The sequence below is a fragment of the Eumetopias jubatus genome, unplaced genomic scaffold (assembly GCF_037043125.1).
Source record: "Eumetopias jubatus isolate StellerSeaLion01/CBP00866 unplaced genomic scaffold, mEumJub1_p1.0 scaffold_3, whole genome shotgun sequence".
Lineage (NCBI taxonomy): Eukaryota > Metazoa > Chordata > Mammalia > Carnivora > Otariidae > Eumetopias > Eumetopias jubatus.
The window spans coordinates 36,250,154-36,270,911 of record NW_028274809.1 but is presented as its reverse complement, the minus strand read 5'-3'; positions in this window follow the sequence as shown (position 1 = coordinate 36,270,911).

Genomic DNA, 20,758 nt, shown 5'->3' with positions numbered 1-20,758 from the left:
TCCTCAGAGCCCAGAACTGCAGAGCTGGGCAGCACAGATGTTGGTACGTTGCATGGGTCCTGCAGCTCCTTCAATGTCTCGGCTCTTTCCACCCTCAGTGGGCCCAGTAGTATATCCCTGGTCAGGTGGTGTTGAGGTGTGTCCCTAATTAGTGATCAGCAACCAAGAGGGGAGCTGGGGGTAAATCCTAAGGCAGGGATAGTGTTTTCTTACAAGATGGAGGACTCTGCTTCATCTTCAGACAAGGGGAGTGCTGGCCTGGAGCAGGGAAGACCGGGCTACTTTTTCATGAGCCAAGGGTCTAAGGACACCTGGGATTCCAAGGTTTGTTAAGGCATCCACCCAGGTGTCCCCATTCCAGGTCACAGGGTCCCAAGTCCTTCCCAGTCAGGGCTCTGACTTGATCATAGCTGACTTGCTGGGGAGCAGACCATTCAAACTTGTCTGGTTCTCAGCTATGCTGGTAATTAAGTCCTGAGACTGATGCTCCCGCATTTTCTTCACTCTGGCTGCAGGCGATGGGATAGTCCTTTCCCATGCTTCTGAGAAGGCCCTCTGAATTTATGCTTTGCCTCAAATTGGTGAATATTCACCCTCACTTTTTTATTGTCTTTCTTCAGTGCATTGATGGAATTCAGCAAGAGTAACCTAATTCCATTGTCTTTATAATTACTTCTTTCCTTGAACCTCCCAAACATCTGAGATGTTGTACTTCCCAGCATGTTTCTTTCCTTGGTACCTTCTCCCAAGTCACTGCTAGTGAAAAATGTAACAATTGCACTGCCACAACACGCCAGGGATTGTCCACATTCCATCCATTACCAGGGACGGGGACCTCATTGCCAGTCAGCTGGCAGAGGACTTAGTTCCAAAATTCCACTTTACAGACTACTTTCCAGGACTATTTCTGGCACCACGGTCTTAAATTCGGTTCTCAGGGAGTCAGATTCTGAGATGGGGATTTGCATACGGAAATTCCATTGGATGTATTCCTGCCAACAGTATGTGTGGGGAGAGGGGAAAGAGAAAATAGGACTGAGCAGAGGGAAAAATTGAGCTACAGTGAAATTGCAACAGAAGCCCCAGCTAATCTTCTGGGGGATCTCTGGATCTGAGATGGCCCTTCAGAGTTGTTTGAGTTGAAGTAATAGGGCTGGGTCCACGATGCTTTCTTACTGACCAAAACACATCACTGGATGTGAGCTGCCCTTGGGGCAGAAACACAGAATTGCATGGGGCTGCTCCCTCTGGCCAAGGGCAGTTCCTGGGGGAGGGCCTCACTAGGCACCATCAGCAGGCGATCATCCTGGAGGCAGAGGTGGGGAGAATAACCTCAGTCCTGAAGGAGGGGGGAGAGAAATCTGGGGTGTGCCTCGCCATTACATCTACCAATGCTGTTCTGAAAATTCCATGAGATCATGAATGTAGAAGGGCCTTAAATTTGTTCAACACTTTATATAAATCCGTTATTTTGATTACTTCACATTTTTGGCCCAGGCAGGGAATCAGCTGCTGTTGTCAGGAGGAACAGTCTCTTTAACAACAAGTCAGACTATCCCATGTTTCAAGTCACTGGCCTTCAAATAGTCCATCATCTTATTCTAAGAGTCCAAATTCCTGGTAGGTTTTAGAAAAATCTCTAACTGAGCATCATGTGACAATGAAGGGCCTGCATTTGACTTCTCTTTTCCTGTCCAAGATTTTTCCTCCAGTGAGCAGTTCAGAACATCTGAAGGGTTAAAGGCTAGTATCATTGCAAAGTTGAAACAGAACCATAAGTTTAATATTATTTTTAAAGTTGAAACGATTTAACATGACACCAAGCTTGAGTTAACATTCTACATGGTTGTAGAGATATTAGGGCTTAAACAGATGTCAGCAATTTTTTTACAAAACGGAAATTGAGTTCTACAGATGGTGAAGACTGAGGAGCTCAAAGTGTTGTATAAAAGAAATGTACACTCAAGTAAAAAGTAATCATCTTTATATTTCAAGTTTGAAGACGCCCTTTTGGTGATGAGGATAATTTTCAAGCTGATCAGACAGAAATCTATTTACCTTTCACTTCCATATCGTCCTTTTTTTCCTCTGCTACGTTTTCTAATTACGGAAGGTATTTGAGAAGTAATTGGGACTTTATCCTTTCCCAATTCCCACCCTGATTCTACCTAATTTTTCTATTAGCACAATATCATTCAACCTGCCTCATCATCACATTTGCCATAGCAATAGGCCATGGTGTCGTAAAAATCATCGCCTTCTAGATTTTTATTATTTTCTATATATAGTTGGACTTTTAGAAAGTTGTAACTTTCATGCATTTATTTAATGGAGATGCTCTTGCCATTCAAGGAAAGGTTTTCAAGGATGTAAGAAGATATTTAGGTATGTCAGTTTCACTCATTATCCCACCAGTTCTTTTAGTTATATTATTTGGACTCAAAAGTATAAAATTTTCCATAAATGATGAAACAAAATCTACATTTTTAAATGAAGGAATATAAAAATACATCATCTACAAAATTATCACTTCCCATTTTCTGCCAAACAATCAGGTGTTTTGTTTTGTTTCCAAAAGTATAATCACTCTTCTGTACTTGAAACCTTGACTGTTGGAGAAGTTAAAAAAAAATGTACCCCACGATTTTGTTTGATCAGGGAGATTTATGAGACTGAAAAGAGGATGAGGGATCTGCCATCCATTGTGGACAACATGTGGGCGCCTTCATTTATATATGTGCTGGTTTCTAGCCTTGGTGGCTAAGACCTTGGGAAAAGTGTGTTCTAATGACAAAGTACCGACCCTGCTGAAGAGTATCTGTTCTGTTTCCAGCATGAGGAAATCCACACATAGAGACAGCCACTGACTCCCAAACCGTCTTATCCTCGGGGGCTATGATTCTCATTCACAACTGCCCACCACCATACCCAGCACCCTCTTTCCTGTGGATTCGGGAAGGACTGTCAGAGCTGTGAAGGAGTTGAAGTCATCTTAGATGAATGTCTCTTCCAGAAATTCCCAGGGGGACCATAACCCCAGCTCACTCTACCAGTCTCTATCTAGAGTTCTATCATTTTGGGTCTTTCTCTCCCTGGCTTGGCACTACTTTATTGTCTTTAGAGAATATCGTTAGCTGCTTACCACCTGGTATCATCCCTCAGCCATGGGAAGCAGGTTGCTTTGTTTCCCTCCTTTCATCTTCTTTTGAAAATCACCCTAAGTGAATCCTATCCTTTAAGAAGTGAGGGCTAGACTCTGTATCACTCTCTGTTCTTCTTTACCATCACCATCTCAACAATAACACCAGCTACCTTGTATTTACGTCACTCAAATAGCCCCCTTCCTTATGATGCCCCTATAAGACTGAGTTTTACCTCAGCTTTCTAATGAGAAAACTGAGACTCAGAAAGATAAGTAACTTGCTCAATGCCAAAAAGCTAATAAATGACAGCATTTAGATTAGACTGGATCTTATACCTCTCCCAGCATCACCCTCTTCCCATGACACTATATTGCCTTCTGAGACGGAAAGAGAATTCTTATCCGTTACAGAGAAGGTTGTCACGAAAGGCTGTGGCTAAGGTGGCAGGCGCCCTTCCCCCCACAGTTCCTGAACATTCCAATGTGGCCACATCGGCATGGGTAGAAAAGGAGGACCGAGTGACTGCAGACCAGTGAAATCGGATATTCCTGAGCAGCTGTGGGGAGAATAGAGGTTTTCAAATAATATTACTGCTACCGATGCCTCCCAAACCCAGGGCTGTGACTTACCAAACCAGTAAGTAGGTTTACTCAAGAAGAGACCAGGGTTCTCTTAGACGTCCCAGACAAGTCCCTGCATGGGCTGTCAGTCACTTCAGCCTGAAAAGTGGAAGGGGATTCAAGAACCTCTCACTGTTCCAGCACTACCACTCCTAATATCAATAGGATTACAAAGGTAATGGATCCTCAGGCCTCACTCAAGATCTCTGGACTTCCCACACGGACACCATTAGGTCAGAATTAGCTATTAGGATCTGTTATTTTTTTCAATCCTTTTGTTAATGGGCTCAGCATGGCCTGAACTTTGAGAGATTCTGGAACCTCTTTCCACTCAGCTCACCGAGTGGCAGATATCTGTTTCATATATGAATATCTTATTGCCATTTTTTGCCTTTATATTAAACCTATTTTAAAAGCATAGCCCAAAGCCATCTCTGCCATTGGCTTCTTTCTCTTTGCTCTTTCTCTGAGCTAGGAACTGCGCACATCAATAGCTGCTCTGAAACCTTTGATGCTTCTTTGGCAATGACTTCAGTCCTCTGCATTTACCACAGAGCTGCAGTGACTGTCTTATGTGGAGAAGCATATTTGTGGTTGATAAAGTGCTAGTTCAATAGGGGGGAAAAGTGAATTGATTATACCGAGCATTTTTCTAACTGTCACTTTTCTAAAAGACAAAAGAGAATAATTTTGGTTCCTTCATCTATCCCATATATACACTGACTTTTTAATTACAATCAAACATTATTAAAGGAAATCCAAGTGAAACCAGGGGGAAAATTAGAACTAGGGTTTAGTACATCGGACTCTGGTCTGGGGTGGGGGGAGTTTGGCAGGCGCTTTCAAGCATTTAGATTTGTGCAATATTTGATTATGTACACAATTACTCTAAAAGTACTTTGCGCAGTATAATTACATGGAGAATAATCCATGGGATGGAAGGTACTGCAACCGTCTTTTGCAGTCTGACTTCTGAGAAATAAGGATCCTACTGCCCTCTGCCTAAAAGCATAGTTTAATTCGACCATATCCTACACTCTTATCCCAAAGATTTTTTTAGCTGAACAATTTTGCCTTTGTAACTCACCATCCTTCTTCCAAGAGAGGCATTGTGATAGTGGTTATGTGCAGGGACCCAGAGACAAACAAAACTTGCTAAGAATCAAGGCCGCACCACTTAGTAGCCTTATTCGCCTGTGGGGCTAGTTATTTAACCCATCTCAGCTTCCTCACCTGTAAAGTGGGTATAAAACACTATCTGCATCATAAGTTTATTGGGAGTATGAACTGCAATCCTGACCACCAAGTCATTGGCACACAGTAAATAATAAAAGTTAGTTGTCATTATTACCAGAGTGATGACAGTCCTTAGTGCAACTGTGGGGACAGACCATGTGTGTTTTAGGAGGCTCGCTCGCCACATGAGAAGCAGTTTGATGGATGTTAGAAAAGTCCCTAGAGATGTGGATTCTGCTTCTGGAAACCGTTTCTGGAAATGACTGCTGCTTCTTCTGAATGATCAAGATGGTTCCAAGTCCTGGCAGGACAAACAGAGGCCATGTTCCTTTGACTGACTATGCAAATCAATCCAAAACTGGAGTCAAGCTTTGCTTTAGACATTATTATTCTTTCTTTTAAGATGATTTATCCTTCTGGGGGCTCCTAAACTATGGTTATAATGACAGCTGGCTCTCCAGAAATACTTTTCAAATTTTCAAATATGGAAACATTATGTGGAGGTGGGGGGTGTTTGGGGAAGAAGGGGAGGCCTGCTTGAAACTAGGATTTGCAGTTACCTCTGAGCTCTGCAGCTGTTTCTCTATTAATGAGCTTGTTTGATTTTTTTAAAGATTTTATTTATTTATTTGACAGAGAGAGACACAGTGAGAGAGGAAACACAAGGGGAGTGGGAGAGGGAGAAGCAGGCTTCCCGCTGAGCAGGGAGCCCGATGCAGGGCTCGATCCCAAGACCCCAGGATCATGACCTGAGCTGAAGGCAGACGCTTAACAACTGAGCCACCCAGGTGCCCCTTAATGAGCTTGCAATTTGATTATTTCATCGGTGTTTCTCAGTGGGTGGTCCCTCTGAATCACCAGGGGGAGGGTGTTTGTTCAAAGTACAGCTCTCAGGGGTCCTGGGTGGCTCAGTCAGTTAAGTGACTGACTCTTGATTTTAGCTCAGGTCATGAGTCCTGGGATCGAGCCCCACGCTGGGCTCCACGCTCAGTGGAGAGTCTGCTTCAGGATTCTCTATCTCCCTCTCCCTCTGCCCCTTCCCCTGCTTGCTTGCTCTCTCTCTAAAATAAATAAATAAATCTTAAAAAAAAAAAAAAAAAGGACGGATGCCTGGGTTCCAGCCCCAGACTTTCAGGATCAGAATCTCTGGGGATAGAGCTGGGAAGTCTGCAGCTTCATCAGATATCTGAGTGATCTTCAGGCACACCTGAGTGGGAGAACCTCTAATAGCAAATACAATCGAACATGTTAATGTCATTACTGACATGATTGCAGCTTCAAGCACGCCTCACTTTGTTTTGAGAAGTATTCATTCATGGCCCACGGGCCTTACACTTTCACTTTTCTGTAAATGTAGGTTATGAGAGCTCCTGAACTCTCTTAAATGTAAGAATGAATAAATGTTTAGTGTTTGGGGCTCTCTGCTAAGAGGCAGTATAAATGTGCCAAGCATTATTATAGGAGAAATATGTAGATGGGGTTGACATATGTGTGCCCCAAATCCCCATTTGCTGTAATTTAAGAAAATAGATACCGAGGTGGTGCCAGTGACTCTTACAGCTAAGCTACTGTTTCGGCTCTGTAGAGGGAGGGCATGCCTAACCCAAGGGAGCTATAAAACATCAGCTGAACATTGATGGAGTTGGGAGTCAAATAGAAACCTGTTCTCCTGTGAAAACATGCACATATGTGGAATTGCATTGCTATAATCAGGACACAACCAAATTCACAGATGTGCCCAATTTTCTGTTTCCTCTATATTTTACCAGTTTCACGGCACAGTGACAAATGAGGAAAGTACTAAACCGATTTTGCATAGCATCTCATGGAAGCTGCTCACAAATCTCACTGGTGGGAATGAACCTCACAAATGTTAATAGTTAAGTGCTACATCTGTCTAATCCATCTCTGGGACACACTAAGCTCTCTGTTACTTTGCATATAGCAAATTGAAGAAATACCATTATTCTAAGTCAAGTTTCAAAAAAAAAAAAAGATTTCCTTAAAAAAATTCCATCTCTCCCCAGTGATTTTCCTTCTTCTATTTTCACATTTTCAAGTGCGTATGATTGATAATTATAAAATGGAATCAAATAAAGAATATCTGACTGAGAAAATCAGAACAGGGGGAAAGAAAAGCCCCTAAGTCTTATCACTCCCACTACATGTGTTTCTATTTTTTAGCTCCTAAAATTCCAGGAGGCTCTTAAAACTTCTCTACCAACACCCAGGAAAAGGAAGGCAGGATTTTCATAGTTTGGAAAAAGAGAAAATTATTTTTTCTGACCATCAGTATCTACCCCCACTCCCACTCCTTTTTTAAGATTCTCCTTCCTTCCTTCCTTCCTTCCTTCCTTCCTCCCTCCCTCCCTCCCTCCCTCCCTCCCTTCTTTCATCCCTTTCTTTCTTTTTTTTTTTGTAACCAGATTCCAGTTTCCTTTGCTGGCAATCACCTGACTCCATTAAGTGCAGTCTTGAGGGTCTGTCAATTAAGACGTCCCTTCTCTCCCCTTCCCAGTGACTGAGTGCCTGACTCAAGCTGGGTCAATCAGACATGCTCCCCTGAGCTTTGAGTCTTCAGCACAGGACAGTAAGGACAGCTGAGTGCTCACTCCCAGTGGCAATGCCTCACCAATACTGTCCATTATTTCTTGTCATGCAGAACCCCAGAGCTGCCCTGAGTCCTGAACTTTTCCTAGTATGAACCTTCACTCTGCTTTGCTCCTTTAGCTCTTCCACATCTTTCCCATAAATTCCTCTTTTTCATAATGTAGCCAAAGTTCATTCCTGTTGCTTCTAATCAGAGGTGTGAATCAAAATCTTTACCAACTGACTTCCCAGTGGGAGAAGACAGTGACCAAATAGAACATGCCCCTTGCCAAAGAGAATGGATGTTGGTCAGGGTGCTTACCAGTGGGCTACTCACAAACAAAGAGCTTTTACTACAGGTATTAGATCTCACTGTTCTCATTTTAGGAACAGTGGTATTTTAACATGAGTCACAGAGTTTTATCTGTAGTCATGTGATAGAAATAATAGACAGTGATGTTAAAAAGAAAGGGGAAAAGATATTAACCAAGCAAGGATGGGCAGAGGGATTGGTGATGAACAGAACGTTGAGTAGCATGAGTGAAAAGCTGCACAATGCGGAGGTCTGCATGAGGAGCTCTCAGATCTGTAGAATCCTGGAGATTCTTTTGTGATTCCTACAAGACACTAGATCCATGGCTTAAGAAAGACAGTCCTTTGGTAGAAAAAGCACTAAGCACACACAACTGGAGAAAGGTTTCCTTTACTGAGTTAAATGGTATTGATAAATCCCTCACTGACTTTTATACATGCCACGGGAAATTAGAATAAAGCCATAACCTCCCCAATTAGCATAATGTTTAAGTGAAACTGTGAAAGATAGCATCTGGTTTACTTGCGAGAGAAGGCAGTTCTATCACATGAAGGTATGATGCTGAAAGTTACAAATGGACCCAGGTAGAGAATGTGGTCGAGTCTGTGCCTACCCTTGTGATTCTCCTTCCCAAGGCGCCACCTCAGCCAGGGACCCTCCAGTCCGAGCACGCGGAACTAGCTACGGTTTTCCCAGTGCACCATGCTGGTCCATGTCCTGCACAATCATTCCTTCCACTTGGAATGCCCTTCTCCCACCTTGTCTAATTAGGGGTGTCTACTCTTCCACAGCCCCCAGTTCATGTGGCATCTCTGTGTACACTAGAAAAAGCACCCCTTGCTCATTTCCCTCTGTCAGAAAATTGTTGAATTCTATTGGTTTTGTTAAAACAATGCATTTTATCAATATTTTTAGGAAAATTATTATTTAAAATATACTAATCTATAATAAATAATGCCCCTCACATTCAACAGCACACAACCTGCATACTCTTCTGGATGGTTCTGGATGACAAAATATCCAGACATGCCCACAAAGAAAAAGCTCAAAGCTTATAAACTTCATCTAAGAAGCATTCCTTGTGTGTGTTCCCACCTGTCTAGAATGCCGGCTCCACTGTGTACCTAACAATGGTTTTGAATGTGTTTGTTCACATACCTATCACCCCCACAAAAAGAGAGACTGTTTCTTATTCACCTCTGCAACTTCAGTGCCCAGTAAAGTATTGGTAAATGATAGATGCTAAGTAGATTTTTGTTGAAGAAATGAATGAAGAAATGTTAATACACGGTACCCAATGTAGGGCCTTGCACATAAATAGCATTTACTCACTTAAACTCCTGGAAACAAAAACTGGTAATATTGGTACTTTTATACCCCCCAGTTTGGATATGGGGGGGAGGGTACGAGCACACACGCCCATGTTTATGTGTGTGTTTTGAGATCTTAATGATGAAACAACAAATTCTAAGTGGGGTATTTTCATCGTCTCATAGTGTGTCTTGCCAGTACCTAACACAGTATATATGCTCAATAAACATTTGCTAAATGAATAAATGAGTGATCACAAATGAGTCAGTGAGTGAATCAGAACAAAGAAAGTGTCACCATCACTCTTATTTATAGGCTAGAGATATTGAGACTTGTTTTCTTAATGAAGTGTGGAGCTTAGAGCAGTTTAAAAGTCTATCAGCATCATGACAAATGTTTGAGAAAGTATGTTTTCCCCTAATATGAAAGGAACATATCTTTCCTATTAAGATGTTAGGAGTAGTGATACAGAGAGGGGTAAAAGCCCACAATATTAGGTGCAGAATAAAATGATGCTCAAAAATTAAAGAATTTTCCCCAATTTTTTGAGTAAGATAATGTTCCAGAAAAGACAACTTGTAAACTATTACATTGATTAAGTGTCTCACTGGCCTTTATACTGAAATGCCCACAAATACACTGATCAGCAGAGGTCCCTCGGAGCTGCGGCTGCACTCCACTTTCACCAGAACAGAGCCAAGGCTATAAAAATAGTTGAAAGCAGGAATTCGTTTTTTTTTTTTTTTTAAAGAAAATCAATGTCCAGGAACTACTGCTGGGTCACCCCAAATTTAAACACCATCAGGGCCCATTCAGTTAAAATTGACATTGGCAGCGGATAATCCTCATCATGAATGATCTCATTTTGTTCCAGAGGTGCTATTTTCTCGGGCTGGAGAGTAAGCTAAGACAAGGAGAGCTAAAGGAAACGTGCTTTCTGGTTAATCCTGAGACAACTCAAAATTCCTTTAATCAGAAGACTCAAACATCCCAGTTACTCCAGGTTTCACTGGCTTTGAATGGGTGTAGGATCGGCATACTCTACGAGAGCATATGTGTCAGTAGAATCCGGGAAGATTTTTAGTGACAAGAACCTTTCAAAACACTGACTTAAGGTTTAATGGGGAAGACCATGTCTTCTACTTACAGTGCACCGAACAAGTGAGGAATGATGTCTATGCTCACTGAGGCCAGCAGACATTGCCAGATTGTTTTCTACGTGGACTGTTAAAGGCATGATATCTGGCTCCTCTGAGATTTCCAAGGACCTAAAAAAGAATTCAAAGGATGAAATTTTTAAAATTATTCAAAAATGCAAAAAAAGGCAAAATGAAATTAATAAATACTTAATTAAAATGCCTCCAAAATGTAATACTATGTCAAATTCATTTAGTGTCAAATTTAGAATTCGTGAAATTTCCATTATATTTAAAAGCCATTTGTTGGCTAGATTTTATCATTTTGCCAAGTGATCACGAAATCAGTCAGCTGTGAATTATGTTATTCATAGCCAAGTAATTTTTAGCATGAGAATATAAACACCAATTTTGTAAAATGTATAAAAATCATAATGTGGGTACATTTCCATATATTTGGTATCCGGCACAATGGAAGGGAGATTGTCTGGGGTCTCCCGAGGTGGCTCGAAGCCATGGTGACGTTATCACTCGCAGTGAGAAAGAACCCAGGACCTGACACATCTTTCCTTCTCACTCTTCTCTTCTGGGGTCAACTCACACGGCAGGGGGCAGTCGTGCAGGGTGAAAGAGCGCTGGATTTGGAGTCAGAGAGCCAGGTCCAAGTTCTAAGTGGGCTACCCCTTTGTTATATGACCTCGGGGGCTGAGGCTCAGCACAGCTGATGGGCTCCGTCCACAGAAAGTGATAAAATGAGACCATACATTAGGCTGTACTAGATGAAACAGCTATTTGTAGGGCAAAATAGACTCCTACCAGCAGTTTCCTGTGCCGCCACCTGATATTTGAAAGCATTTTGCAAAGTGTAAGTAATTACAGGGATTAAGATGCAGAGGGACTTAGAAAGTAAAGCGAAGGAAGGGTGAATGCCTAAATAGACTGAGAAGAACAGTGGGAAGGTTCCAGAACCACAGCACCAAGGCTTCTAAGCTTCTCACAACCAGAGGCAACTCTTTGATCCCTGGTCTGGCACTCTCTGTGTTAACAGTTACATCCTCCTTGCCAACATTCTCCCAAACTGTTGTTACTCAGAGGTCTGTGGAGGACCTTTGTGGATCCCCAAAGCAGAGACACTGCTTTGACCTTTTGACCTCCCCTCCCCGGAGTCCCCTCCTCTTCAGAGCAAATGGAGAGAACAGGGTGGGTATGGGGGGGGGGGGTGCGGCAAGATGCTCTCCCAGGAATTTCCAGTCCTAGAAGCTTGCATTTACTTTGCGGGGCTAACAGATTCAGAATTTCTAATAACCTATAATATGTTTCCGCATCCATCTCTGTAGAAACTCCACAACTACTGGGTAGATGATGACTATACATATTTTATATGGATGTTGCCTTGGAAAGTCTTTCTTCTTCTAGGTTTGCAGCTTATAGAAGCACTGTCTTCTTAGCTTGGCTTCATTCGTGGAAGAGAAGGAACATAACCTGGGGGCTGACAGAACCCTGAAGGGGAAGAGGCTTACAGTGGGAAAGGGGAGTCCCTTATCTCGCTAGACTCTATTCGTCGTTAATTCAAAATAATGATTATAGCTAAATAGACCAGAGGGTATCACGGGAAGCTTTTCAACTGGCTCTTTTGCTAGAAAGGAAGCTTTGGGAGTCAAGCTCCTCCCTGCCACACTTTCCTTCCTCACTCTCAATGCTTCTTTCCCCTTACAGGTTTGATGGGGCTTAGAGGGTATCAGAGAAGCTTTTAGAAGGTTCTCTAGAATCCCTTGACTCCACCACACTTGCTGGGTTATGGAAAAGGGAAAAAAGAACTGAAAAGAAAAAATAGGGGGAAAGAAAAGGGGAACCAGCTCACTGGTCCCCTAACACCCACTTGGTTATGGCTCCTGCCTGCTGAAGTTCACCTGTGAGCGGTTCCTGAGGATGGACTGTGACCACCCTGCTATAGATTAATTCTTTCCTCTTAGAAAGTTGGGCTTCAGTATACTTAATGAGGGAGAAATAGGATGTGATTTTTTTCCTTCGGAATCACTCCAGTATGATCCGCAGAATGATTAGCGTGGCTCAGCCTCAGTTGGGATGTTATGGCTTAAATTATTCCTATTAGTTTCCAGCTGACCTTGGAACACAAACACTACATCTGATTTCAATGAAACTTTAGACTTTGTTGTTCTCAGTCAACTAATGAAACAGTTGAACCTTCCCATGACTTGCGGTAATTATAATAAAGGGTAAGTATTATCACGAATAATGCAAACTGATTTACAAGATGGCAAAGTGATATTCTGGAAGTCACGCACAAAGACATTAAAAATGTACACAGAAAAAAATGTAGTGCCTTCTGAAAGGTTGATCCACAACTGTCGAAATACAGCCCCACCTGGCAATGAGGCTTTGGTACAGTGAGTTTTGGCACAACTGACTGGTTACAAGAAACATTATGTTAACAGGAAAAGCCACTTTAAAAGTCCGTTTGATGCTTCAAGCTCTCAAGTACACCCTAAACGTTTAAACCAATACTCCAAACTGATTAAAGCATTTATGGAAAATAAAAGTGTTTTGCCATGGGGGGAAGAGATGAGGGATCTTGGTTGTTGATGCTTGTTTGTTTGGTTTTACTGAGGTGTAGAACAGAAACCCCGAATTTGACAGATTTCCCAGTTCTAATTTAGTTTTAAAAGTTTAAGAGTTTATGCCACCCCAAACAATTTATCCAAACTCAATGAATTTTCAAATCAAACGTAATGACCCTCCCGCCGCAGGAGTGGGATGGTGCCCTCTTCATGGTTATAGTCTTACAACTGAATGTAATAGGACTCGGCACATAGTAGATGCTTAATAAACGAACAATGACAACTAATCGCCTAAAAAGTGAGGACTCGGCCTCAGAACTCGGGAATGAGTTGGTTTTAGTTTATTCAAATCATCACATCGTATTCAAATGGACATTTCACAGATGTGTCTGTCATTCGTGCTGTTTTCTGGCACGAGAGAGTGTCACATCTCAGCTTTTTCTGTCCCCGACTGCCTGTTGTGCCCAGGGAACTCCTCTTTATCCTTCAAGTCACTTTTTCAGGAGAGTCCGAGACCTGTGATGCCCAAGGCTCTGGAGTGAGACAGTCTGGGTTCAATTTCTGGCTCTGCCACTTTAATAAGCAACTTAACTTTGCGCCTCAGTTTCTCCATATGTAAAGTGGGTTTTCATAAGTATTAAGTGGGTTAATGTGTATCATCTGAAGGTCACTCAACAAATGTCAACTCTTAGTGCCCTAAGTTACTCGTCACACGGCACCCCAATTATTTGTTTACTTATATTCCCTGTGCTCAATTACAACTCATCCGGTGTAGGCCTCATGTCTTTTTATGCTGTACTTACCAAGTTTACAAAGCACAGACTCCAAACTTTATAAGCAATAAATGTTTGATGATTTGAATAAACTAAAACCAACTCATTCCCAAGTGAGGTGTGAAGCTAATTTCTCTCTTATTCTTTAGGGAGGTCCTTCCAGATGGAGATCATTGGGTTACAAGAAACTTGTAAATTCTACTTCCTGTAATTCACCTTGCTGGGAATGAATTAGAGACATTCACTCTTCACCAAGAATTGTGAAATAACTAGTGTTTCACTTTGGCCAAGCTTTCTTTTAGGGACATACCCATTGACTTGCAGTATGATTTTGCCTTTAAGAAACGACTGCCTTTCCTTGTTATTATTTTGAACAAATTCACATCACTCTTACTGCATTTCGTTTTCTGAATGAAAGTCACCTCCTTCCCAGCTAGCATGGCCAGGGTTGGGGAAGAGGAGAAGTTTAGGGTATACCACTTTCTTCCAAAACTATCATTGATTGGAAGAATCTGTTTTTCCCCCAACTTTTAACCACATTTTAGAAACTTGTACAAAGCGTTTCCCCAGTTTCTGTTCTGACTGATGTCATTCCCCAAGAACCTAAATATTCAAAGAAAAATCATAGTAAAAAAATGCACTTTTAGGCCACAAAACACAGGATGAAACTGTTTTATTTTGTTGTTTCTAAAAAAATAATTGCTTCTATACTGAACACTTGGTGTTAAGCTCTGGCATTAGGTTAAAAAAATGTGGACGTATTCATAGGAAAATATCAAAGAAATGCAAATAAAGCTATTACTTGCATAGGACAAAAACTGTGACTGTGGTAAATGAATGACTAAGGCTTGAGAAACCCTGGGTCAGAGAACGTTCCTGAAGTTACTCAACTATTCTATGAGGAACAGAGGAGCAGTTACATCCCGGACCTAGGATTTCCCCACCAGTCTCCTCCTCTGTGCTCCTGCTGGTGCCTACTTAGGGAAACAGGGTGGTCATTCCACAAATTGTCCTTGGAGGCCTTGAACCTAAGCCACCACTGAGGTGGTCATTATAAAGAAAGTGGGAAATGGGTCCCCTAGCACAGTCTCGCCTTTCTCTCTGCTGTTGCTGAATGAAGAACTTCAATTTCTTATGACCCTTATGCAGTAGTCTCTTCTCTCAGCTGAGAGGATTCAGGTCCTTGTTGACGGCTGGTTATTCTTCTTTCCTATTACAGAAGTGAACCACTGAGTTGTCCTCATTAAAAGCAGTTTGTCTTTTAACCAAAGGGGAATTACAGACAAAGGAGGTTTCTTAGGTCATCGGGTCCACTGCCTGCCAGCCTGGGACCCTCCCACCTACCACATCTTTATTTCCGGTTCTTTGTCCTCTCCATTTTCTGTGTCCCGCGTACTCCCTCTGACCACGGCTGTGTCACCTGACAGTGTCCCTTGTAGGCCTGCAGTTATTCTTGACTGTCTACAACATCTCTCTCCTAGGCAGTGATTCATCTCGATTCCCCAAGGGTGAAGTATGCCTTTTGGGCTTCCCCCACTTTGCACAATCACTGAGGGCCTACTTGGCACCAGCCCCCAAGGCCGGGCCAGGAGAGATGAAGGTCAGGAAGACCCAGTTCCTGAGTGCCCAGGCTCTACACAATGACTTCTTTTCACTTTTTTCTTCTTTTGCCAACCTCCTGCTGTTCTGAATTATTTTCAGGCCCAGCCCCAGGCCTAGTTGGGAAATAGGGCCCAACGGGGTGCAGGGACTCTGCTTCCTCTGCTGGCTCCTCCTCAGGCATCCTCTGCCCTCACACAGTTTCCCTACAGACCACCGCACAGGAGGTCCACCTCTGTCTCAGCCTACCTCCGTCCCCATCTGCCAAGAGCTGATAGCAATCAGTGCCAGGTGTCAAGACACTTACTTTGCATTTGAGCCTTCCCTCTACTTGTGAATAGAAAGTTTTTGTTTTCTATTAGAGAAAGGCGACTTTCCCAAGAGTCCAAAATCATATTCCACATTTTACCCACACAGGCAGCTAGCCCGAGAGGCAGAATGGACAAATCAATTGATTATGGTCAGACAGCCTTGTCTTAAGGCCCAGCTCTGTCACTAACTCCTTGCATGACCCTAGGTAAGTCACTTAACTTTTGTGAGGTTTAAATGGCTCATCTTATAAGGTGGAGCAGCGGTTCCTTGGCCAACCTACTTGAAAGCATAATGTTTAAGCTCCCATTGAGGGGTTCCAATGGACGACGTTCATGAAAGTGCCCATGATGGCCAAGTGTCCTGCAAATACCAGTAATGTGATTGCATGGTGACACTGTATTTTGTGTAGAACCCCACTCTGCTTGTATCTACGGGGTGTCCCTTTGTCCTTTGCATTCTCTCACTCTCATGCGGCAGCCCTACAGAACCTCTGTAACTTCAGGGGCTCAAGCAGAGTGTATTCTCCCCTTCCCAAGTCACAAGTGCAGACTGTCCTTTCCCATGCATGTGTCCATTCTGGTGTTTCCAGCTGCAGACGTCAGCACCATGAGGACCTATGGCACCGGTACGGAACACGGGCCTGTGGTTCCAGGGCTCTGTGTGTGGGTTTTAGGGACTTGATAATTTATCATCTGTTGAAGTGGTTTGCAAAGTTGTATGCCCATGTGTATTTCCCTTTTTGTTTGTTTTGAGGAAGCATCTATAACTTTCCCCAGATTTTCAAAAGGGCCTTTGGCCCAAAAATGTTAAAAAAAATTCACTGTGCTAAGATAGCTTTTTAAAATTATTACATTGATATGGATTGGGTTGCTTCATAGCCAGATAGGAAAAGCTTGGATAGAACTAAAATCTTATATATTATTTTTAGTTGATAAGTTGCCACTTTATGAAAAAGATTCTCAGAGCCTCCATTTTCTTGGAGTCCTATTTAGGGGTTTCAATGAGACATTAATGAATGTGCTCTGTGAAGTGGGAAGTGCTCTACAAATGAGGTTTTATCACACTTTCCCTGCCTTTGACATTTTTTCTTATGTCTGCATCCTCCATTTCCTCACCACTTACATTCTTTCCTATAATTATAAAATATTTCATGCTTGTATGTGAAGTGAATAGAAGAACTGAAAAATCAATATATAAGACAGATAAATGTTACATAATTATACATATAATTTTCAATATATACATACATATATGTACACGTAAATATTCTTTTATAATTTTTGTAGCTTTCTTTATTTTCCCATTTATTGACTCCCCTTACTATTGTTTATATTAATATTTTGAATTACTAGAATTTATTCTCTAGTATCATAGATCCGGAATAAGGCAAGACTTTTGTTTTTGTCCGAAACAATCCCTTAGAGGAAAGGGAGTCATCAAATATTTGAGCGCAAATTCTTTCACATCATAGGACACCTTCTCAAATATTTTGCTGAACAACACTATAGTTTAAGCACCTGCCCAACTCTTATGTAAATGGTACCTGTAGCTTGGAGATCTCTTTTTATTCAAGCATATAAAGAAATTTTTTCATAACTAGTTAATGGGCAGTATGTTTTCTGAATTCCTGCATGTCCTCATATTTAATTAATAGTTCAGTTGTGGGAACAGAATGCTAAGCATTTTTTCCTTATAATTTGAAAGCATCGCTTCAGTGTGGCCTAGCACAAAGTGTTCATGATGAAAATTCTATTGCTCATCTGATTCTCATTCCTTTTAGGTAGTAAAGTAATCATGAGTCCTGTGCACCAAGAATTTAGGGTGCTTTTCCCCTCCCAGCACTTGGTAAAATTGCACTTCTTGGACCCCTTGAGCTTGAATGGGGTCAACGTGACTAATTCTGGCCAATGAGTTGTGAGTGGAGGGATATGTATCCCTCCCAGCCCAGAGGGTTTATTCTGAGAACCTCCAGAACTCTCCTCTTTCCCTCTACCATGGCAAAGGACAGTGTTCCAAGCAGTGGAGCCGTCAGCGTGGGTCGCAGAGTGAAAACGGTGATGACCCAGTAACACAACCTCTTCAAATCTGTCGTATATTCTGGAAATACTCAGCCTCTCTTGTGATTCTTTCTCAGCACCCCAAACCCTCACTACAAAGCTCGGGGCACAAATCACACACTTCCTTTGGAGTATAATATCCTGGCTTTATCCTAAGGGCGAAAGTTCCTACTATCAGACACTATGATGGGAGTGGGACAGGGATGCTCTTTCAAATAATTAACCTGGTAACTGACCTACCTTACCCTTTGCATTTAGTGACTTCGAACATGGGGCCTTTCTGGGGCTCCTAAAGATGTCCCTTACTTATTTCTGGTATTTGGGGCTATGGTTTCTTCAGCTCTTTCCCTCTATTCTGATCACATATGTTTTTTGTATTCTAGGAATTCTTCAACATTTTTGACCAACAGATGGTTTCCAACATGGTTCTGCTTTTATTTTAAAAAACAAAAAACAAAAAAACATTACTGTCATTTCAAAGGGATCTTTGGAGGGGAAAGAGAGGTAGTTGTCCATGCTCAGTCCACCATTTTTCATTGGAAGTTAAATGTCCAATTTTAATTGAGTTTTCAACCCAGTGGAAAGAAAAAAAGCATATTGATTCTGAGTTGTCTAAGTAAAGGGCGATATATGAGAGCCTTAATAATATAAACCATCTCCTTCTCCTGAAGTCTTTAATAAGCAATTGTATGAACCTTTAATAAATGATTGTACTTAAGTTTTAGAAGCACAACTTAGAAGGGCATGGTAAGGTTAAAGAGGCCTAAAAGGATATAATAAAGATGATTTGAGGCTTGGGTAATAGGGTATTTGAGGAGAAGTAAACGGAATTAGTACTATTTATTGTAGCCAAATAAAATTTCAGAGTGTCCTAATATAGTAATGCATAAAGTGCTAATGTGCGGATCAAATTTTCTGTATCTCTACTAAGGCCAAAATAAGTAGAAACTGACTTTAGCTACATAAAAAAAGGTTTAGGTGAAAAATAAAAAAAGAACTTCCTGAATGTTAAGGTTTTTAACATAGGCAGTGGAATACTTAAGGAAAGTACAGAAACCAGTTCTCCAATTCTTACCAAAAAACAAAACAAAACAAAACAAAAGACAACAACAACAAAAAAAACAAAAATTGGGAAAGTAGGCTTAGTGCATATAGGTCTATCTGAATATAGGAGCCTACATTAGACTCTGTCCCTAGGGCACTATGGTTCTCTGAGAAATGAAGCTGTGGTAAGTCTTTGGCAAAATGGAAGTAGATCATGAACTGCCTATAAAACTGTAAGCAAGCATGTCCTCCATCATCCTTGGAACACAACATAATTCAAGAGAAGCCTGAAATAGGAATGTGTTGTGTTAGAGTATTTTTGCCAACTATTAAAAAGCTCTTATTTAACTTCTCAATTATGAACTTGAGCCTTCTTTGGGAGTTGTCTTCTTCCCATAAAGACTTCCCAGATAATGTTTTCCTAGCAACATCTGACCAGACAGCCTAACACATACCGTGTTAGTTATAAACCCTAAGCTGCTTATTGTTCCCTATTCAATTATCTCTAGTGCTGCAGTTTTTTTTTTTCTCCCTATTCATTGTTTTGATAAAATTGCCAACATGGAAAAACAGAAGAAGAGAAAATAGTTTCTGGTAAGGACTATTTATTTTAGCCAAATAAAATTTCAGATTGTCCTAATATAATAAGTTTTCAAATGCATAAAATGCTAATGTGCAGATCAGGTTTTCTATATCTCCACTAAGGCCAAAATAAGTAGAAATTGACTTTGCAGAAAAAAAAAAAGATTTAGGTAAAAAAAACAAAAACAAAAACAAAACCCTCTGCTTGTTAGGATTTTTAACTTTGGCAATGAGATACCTAAGAAAGATAAATCTTAACACACTTTTCTTCTCCAGGATGAACTGTTCTCATTCCTGTATCACTCAGCAAATATTCACCAGGTTCCTGATAAGTTTCAGGTCCTGTGATAGGTCCTAGATGAACAAGAGTGGATGTGAATAGTATAGTCCTTGCTGTCAAAAAGGAGCCTATATTTTAGTAGCATATTTTAACAGACATTAAAGAAGCAGACAGCTAGGCAGCGAGATTCAGCAATTCCTATTATCTCCATTTTTCAGATGAAGAAACTTGGACTTAGCCTAAGTAACTCAGCCCAGGCCATACATCTTTTTGTGAGGTAGATGGGACAGATATTATATTGTATGTACAAGAGCATACAATTTTATGAAAGAGAAATGACTGGCCAAAAATAACCCGGTGATAAAGTTACTGATTAACAGACATATGATTAAGTGTTAATATGAGGAACACAGAAAATAGTACCCTGGAAATTCAAAGAAAGGGCATAAGCTTATAGGTATAAGCTGGTATGCTGATGTTCCCAGTTCTAGACCACACCAAGAATCTGCTCTAAAGCACTGGTTTTCAAAATTTTTTTTTAAGATAATATTTATTTATTTATTTGTCAAAGAGAGAGAGAGAGCACAAGCAAGGGGGAACGGGGTGGCAAGCAGAGGGAGAAGCGGGCTTCCCACTGAGCAAGGAGCCTGACGCGGGACTCGATCCTGGGACCCTGGGATCATGACCTGAGCTGAAGGCAGACGCTTAGCCCACTGAGCCACCCAGGAGTTCCAAGTGGTGGTTTTCAAACAGGGTGTGGGAAATGATGTCGCCCCCCACCCGGGGGAATGTGGCAGCGTCTGCAGATACCTTTGGTTGTTATAACTGGGTGCTACTCCTGGCATCTGGTCAGTAGAGGCTGGGGAGGGATGCAACTGAACATCCCACAATGTACAGGACAGCCCCCACAACAAAGAATTATCTGGCCCCAAATGCCAGTAAGTGCTGAGACTAAGAATGAGAAATCTTGCTCTGAAGCTCAACCTTGGCTGCCCATTAGAAACACCTGGAAGACTAAGCATCCTGATGCCCAGGCTGTATCCAGATCAATTGAATCAGAATCTAAAGTATTGAGAAACTGGGCCTTGAGTGGCAGTAGTATTTAACGTTCTCCAGGTGATGCCAAAGTATACCCAAGGTCGATGAGAACTCTTCTAAAGGATGGAAAATACATAAACAGTTGA